Source organism: Diplotaxodon limnothrissa, linkage group LG15 (assembly GCF_057381915.1).
Source record: "Diplotaxodon limnothrissa isolate DT_005_m linkage group LG15, D_limnothrissa_male_GT1.1, whole genome shotgun sequence".
In the NCBI taxonomy this organism is placed as follows: Eukaryota; Metazoa; Chordata; class Actinopteri; order Cichliformes; family Cichlidae; genus Diplotaxodon; species Diplotaxodon limnothrissa.
This window is the reverse complement of record NC_140610.1, coordinates 7736242-7742241: the sequence shown is the minus strand read 5'-3', so window position 1 is coordinate 7742241 and position 6000 is coordinate 7736242.

Genomic DNA, 6000 nt, shown 5'->3' with positions numbered 1-6000 from the left:
ATGGGAGCTAGCGCCGCACTCACCACAGCTACAGGGCTACGACACTAACTGAATTAGCCTCATGCATATATTTAATACAGACCTACTACACAAATTAGCCTGGTGGTATGTAGCCTAGCACCTCTCCAGTGAGGCTTTGAGATCTGAGCAGCAAATTAATTGGCTAGGTTGCCTCCAAGAGTGCCTCCTCTGTTTTCCCTCCACCCTGAATTATGCTTTTCAATTGCTAAAGCATATTTGATATGCATGGAGGAGAAGCGTGTAAAGCAGTATTCCTTCACAAAAAAATGCAATGTTTGCTTTCATTTCTTCGCTTTTGTGCATCTGCCAATCATATAATGAGACAGCTGCAAGAGAAAAGTTTGTGAACCCTTTAGAATTACCAGGATTTCTGCATTAATTACTCGTAAAATGAGCCTAATCTTTGTCTAAATCACATTTACAGACAAACACAATTTCACTAATAACACACAAAAAGTTCTACTTTTAAAGTCTTGCTGATCTCACTGAGTGATAAAGTGCAGGCTGAAAAAAATAAGTCAATATCTTTGCTAATAACATTACTTGAATTCAGGCATTCCAATGCAGGAGATGAAATTAAGCTCCATCCACACAGGAAGTGAACTGTTTAGTCGCTAGGGGACATTCCAAGTTCTGGTAGCCTAGGTAACCCTATAATATATTTACTACCAGATTATATGGTGGTAATTCATAGTTCTCTCAACCCGTGTTAAAAGGACCCATTTGACGTAGTCTATGTATCTGGTTAGGATCCTCATAAGCCCGTCCCTTTGGAGGTGGCTTGGGCACCTCAAAAGGCCACCTGGGTTAGACCCACAAGTCAGAGCAATTGTGTTCCTCATATGGCTTGGGAATGACTCGGGAATCCCCAGGAGGAACTGGAAAGTGTAGCTAAGGAGAAAAATGCCTGTGATCCTGCAAAGATCACATCAAGAGCACAATAACTGCCAGAAATCTCTACAACTAGCCCAAATCTTTGATTCAGTGTCCACTATAAAAAAGACACTTAATAACAACGTTGTTAGTGGCAGATACCACAAAATCACCTGGATGTTCCACACAACACACAAAACCTGGGACAAGGTTTTGTGTATTACTGTGACAAAAGTGAAATTCCTTGGCATTTTGGCATTTGGAGGGGGGAAAAAAAACCTATGGCGCATGGTAGAGGAAGCATGATGGTTTGAGGCTGTTTAGCATATAGTGCAGTCGGGTTGCTTTGTAATCACTGAGGGAACAATTAATTCTAAATCTGAGAATGTCATCGCAGCAGTCTCTGACTAAAAGCTCCGCAGAGTTTGGGTAGACAAAGCAATGATTTATAGCACACATTTAAAGCACAAGTAAAGCAACAATAGAACGGTTGAAAGAAAAAAAATCCTGTTTTTTGTATGTCCAAGTCAGAGTCCTCACCTTAATTCATTAATATGCTGCAACATAACCTGAAGAGGGCTGTTCAGTTGAGGCATGACAGAAATATTGATGAACTGAAACACTTTTACAGGGAGGAATGGTTCGAAATGACTCCTCATTTGCAAGCAGCTATATGAAACTTTCATTGCTGTTTCTTTCTGCCAAATAAGCTTCTGAAAATTCAGGAGTTCGCTTTCTTTTTCCAACCTGTACTTCAAGTTATTACTTAAATTGGTGAATAAAGACAAATTGTATACTTGCGACTAAGCTAAAGATCAGATAAGATTTAATCCGTGCAGAAATCCTGGTACCTTGTCTTCAAATTTCCAGTTATATGGTTGCATATGCACAATTGTTTCATTAAATAAGCTGTTACACATCGGAGTACAGCCTTCAATATTAGAGTTACTCCACAAATACATATCCTCTTGGCAAATACCACGTTGCTTTCATGTTTTATTTGACAGTGAATTTGTCTGTTCATTATGAAATTCCACATGCTGAGAGACACTGTAATGAACTTGAGCACATCTGTATCCCATGGTAACTAGAGACTGGAAACACTGGGGGACTAATCCTTTGACGATTTCATACTCAGGGAAAAAAATGGAGGTACATGTAAGGAAAGCAACACAGGAAAGCAAAAAAGAAAAAGAAAAACTTGATTTAAAAGAGCTTTAGAAAGAGAAAACAAGTAAGAGAACAAGACAGAGATTAGTTTGATTACCACACTGAGAACAACCATTACTGCTCCCCAAGGCCTTACCCCTATCCATCTTGGTTCGATTTCTGGACATGCATCTTGGGTAAGTTTCAGGAAAAGATCTTTAAATGTAGTCATGCCTCACACCATCTCTCACATGTTATCCATTCGAACACACAATGTCCTCTTTATCTTAACTTCATGAACATAGCAGCGTGACTGATTTCAGCACAAATTATTTAAAACCAGGAGATGCGGTTGATGCTTCTCACATCACACACTGGTTTACTTATAAACTCGGGGAAATATATGTTACTTGGCCCAAACTCTAGCCTTTGCATCTGGGTTTGGCGTGGGTGCTGCACTGGAGGGGGGGCCTGTGTGTTTGTTGGGTGTTTAAAAAAGACACACAAAAGTAAGAAGTCTATTGAATAGCCCTCCCTCTGCCCTCGTTTCACAACCCCCAACAGCTCGTAGGAGTGATGGAGGACACAGGGGTTAAAGGCAGTTAGATTCTCTGGTAAAGAGATGAGATGCATGCAAGTGACATGATCCACAATAAAAGCACATTTTATAGAATAAATGTGGAGTCCCCTTTTTAATATATGAAATATGCATTATAAATATACATCTATATATTGTGTCCTGTATCTAAAATAGAAATCTAAAATGTTTTTTTGTAAACTCAACTGTGAGATAATTTAATCTTCTTTAACTACACTCGTTAAAACAAAAGGCATCACAACAAGGCAGTAAACAGAAACCTTGCAAAACCAAATGAAAAGCAGCTCCTCAAACATTTTTGTTGATAAAAATAAAAATGTCCATCTTTCAATTCACCCAAACTTACCCAGCTGTTTTCACAATGCAACTCCCTCTTTATCTTTTATGCCCTTTTCCTCTTTACCCTCTCCTTCCATTTCTCTGTGCACCATTGTCATCCCTTCATCTCCAAAGCAAGAGAACTCACCTTCGCCCCTCTGTTCTGATTTGTAATTGACCAATTTAGTAACTAGTGTTTGCACCTGTGAGTCATCAGTGTGGCCAACTGATCCTTTTGCTTCAGCGTTTTGACAGACAATGCTTTAGCACATGAACACAAGAGAGCTGAGTTGTGAAGACTGTGCCAAATATTGTCAACTGTGTGTTGTGTGTTCGGTGGGGGGAGAAAAAAAAAGTATGATTTCACATTGGAGTCTAAGTGAAAAGCGGACAATGTGCTTGTATTTTTTGGTTTCAAGGGGTTTTAGACAGAACTGTCAGGTTTTTGTAAGCGTGTGTTAAATTTAGTTGTTAACATGTAAACAAGACAGAGAAAAAAAAGTATAAAAGCAGTAGAAAAATAGCTTTTTGTCTCTTTTGGGTACTTTTTTCCTACCTTCGTGTATTGCACAGAGTATTGAGATTTTGCAGACAATCTCTTAAGACTAACTTTTCCGCTATTTTGGATGTGTGACAATCATGGTGATAGTGCAGGGTCAAGTAATTAAAGCTCAAGTCTTAGAGACTGACCTCCAACCAACTGGCAACCATCTGGAACACACCGTCTTGTTTACACAAAACGCACCAAGCAGATTTTAAAAGGTGTGGCTGTCTCAATTTAATTATTAACATTTTTTGAAGTTTTACCACTGCTTAGCTAGTAATTAGCAAATATCTGCAGACAAGTCAGAATTTTCCATGAAATCTATGGGCAACTGAGGCAATCTGCTGGCGACTAAAGCAATCCTAAGGATATTTTTGGTCCAACACACTTGTTTCCAACTTCTTTGAAATAATAAATTTTTCTTAGTGGCCAGTGGTTGTTTCACTTCCAATATGGTGGATATCTCAAGCAAAACACACATGACCACAAGAAACTTCAGTACTTACTAGATTAAGGTCTGAATTTCACAAACTAGCTGTGGACTCATTGCGAATAATAATAGCAACATCTCATGGATTGTTAAGCTAGCTGCATTAGCAAACATTTGCAAATTGCTAACTCTTTGACCACTCATAAACCTAATTTAACACCACATTAAACAGTAATGTTTGATAAAGACAAAGTTGTTGTTAGCTAGCTAGCATTGGCTAGCAAGTTGTTTGGCCCCCCAATTATACTGAAATTGTGATCAGAGTAAGGTTACAATATTCAACCTTCAAATCTTTGACTGTTAAGGACATCCCAGTAAGAAACTGGTATCTGTACATTTCACTGTGAATCCCCAAATGTATTGAAAATAGCAAATAAAAGTATACTAGCACACAATTTAAAGCTAATATCTCTATATACACATAGTAGTATACACTAAATGTGAAAATAACTGCTAAATGAGACTCACCATAAAGTCTTCTCATCTAATGGCCTAATTGATACGTTTGCTGTTTCACACACAAACAATGACATCACCATAGTCCCATCACAACTGTAATCTTCTCCTGAACACTTGGACTCACTACACAAAGAAAACCTTCATATCAGTGCTGATATAGGAGTAGAAGGAATTGCAAAGAGATTTTTTTCCAGAGTTTTCTACAGAAAGTTTAATCTTTTTAAGCTGTTGCAGCATCTCCCTCTGAATAATCTGAGAGTCTCTGAGTTCTTGTACTGATACATCATTGAAAAGTAAAAATCGATTGAAAATGGTGTCTTCAACCTGGCGCATTCCACATTCCAAAAAACAAAAAAAGCGTATGACAAGCTGAAACAACACCAAATCACGGCTCACGCTAGCTGATGCGATGTCACTTTTGGTTGACCACCATCCACCCCCATCCCAACCGTCAACATAGTCTTTAACCCTCAGAAACTCCTGACTTAATATAAAATATTTCCCAAACTATTGCTACTATAGCAACAGTTATCAGTTTTTATTCATTTTACTTCTGTTGGTTCCTGTTTTTTTGTGGTCTGTGATCTGTCCCCAATGATTAGAGGAAACCGATAACCATTTAAGAAAGAGACATTAAACTTTACACTAGAAAAATTAGCTGATTGGAATATCGAAATACAACATCCTTTCCTGTCAATACCTGCATTGATCTGTATTAGTAATCAATAGAGAGACCTATGTTTGTAAGATCAGTCTAGACAGCAATGTCCCTCCTCGGTTAGGGTGCAAAGCAGTCAGTCATACATTTCAGCTCTTTAAATCATTCTCTGATTGTGTGTACGCACAAACATGGAAACTTGCTGTTTGTTTCTCAATTTAAACACTCTGCACCTCTTTATAAGGATTTTACTCACTCTGCTCATTTTCATCGACAAACTCCAATTTATTACTTCAATCTTTCACATAAACAGTGTATACCCAGGTACAAACAACCAGTCTCTGTCTTCGCTGAAGGCCTATACAGGACTCATTCATATCGACTGTGCTCACACAGTAACCCATTGTGTGTCCATTTGCATGGATAGCTGTAGATTTATTTGTACTGTAGGGCGCAGTGCAGATTTGTGTATGGACGTTTATGGAGATTTACTCCTGCTTTAACCCCAGGGTTAGCCATCAGTATTGATTGGAACAGACTTAGCCTGATTTTAATCCCTGCTTGGCCCAAGACTATCGATCAAGGCGCTGAGCTTTCAAGTGGGTTTAACGACCTACCTGCCCCTTCTCCCGTCCCGCACTCCCCCTTTTCCTGATGTGCTCTTTTTCTGCTTGAGGAGAAAAGGGAGAGGTTTGTTATCACCCCCCAAAGCAGAAGTGACACGAGGCTTTAAGCTTGTATCCACGAGGCCACACACTCCAATACAACCCTACACCTCCAAACCATTACACCAGGCTGTGACAAGTAGCTGCTGGTAAAATACGACTGCTTCCCCTGACTGGAGTTTGTGTAGGACATTTTAAAGAAGGAGGAGAGATGAATCTGTGCAC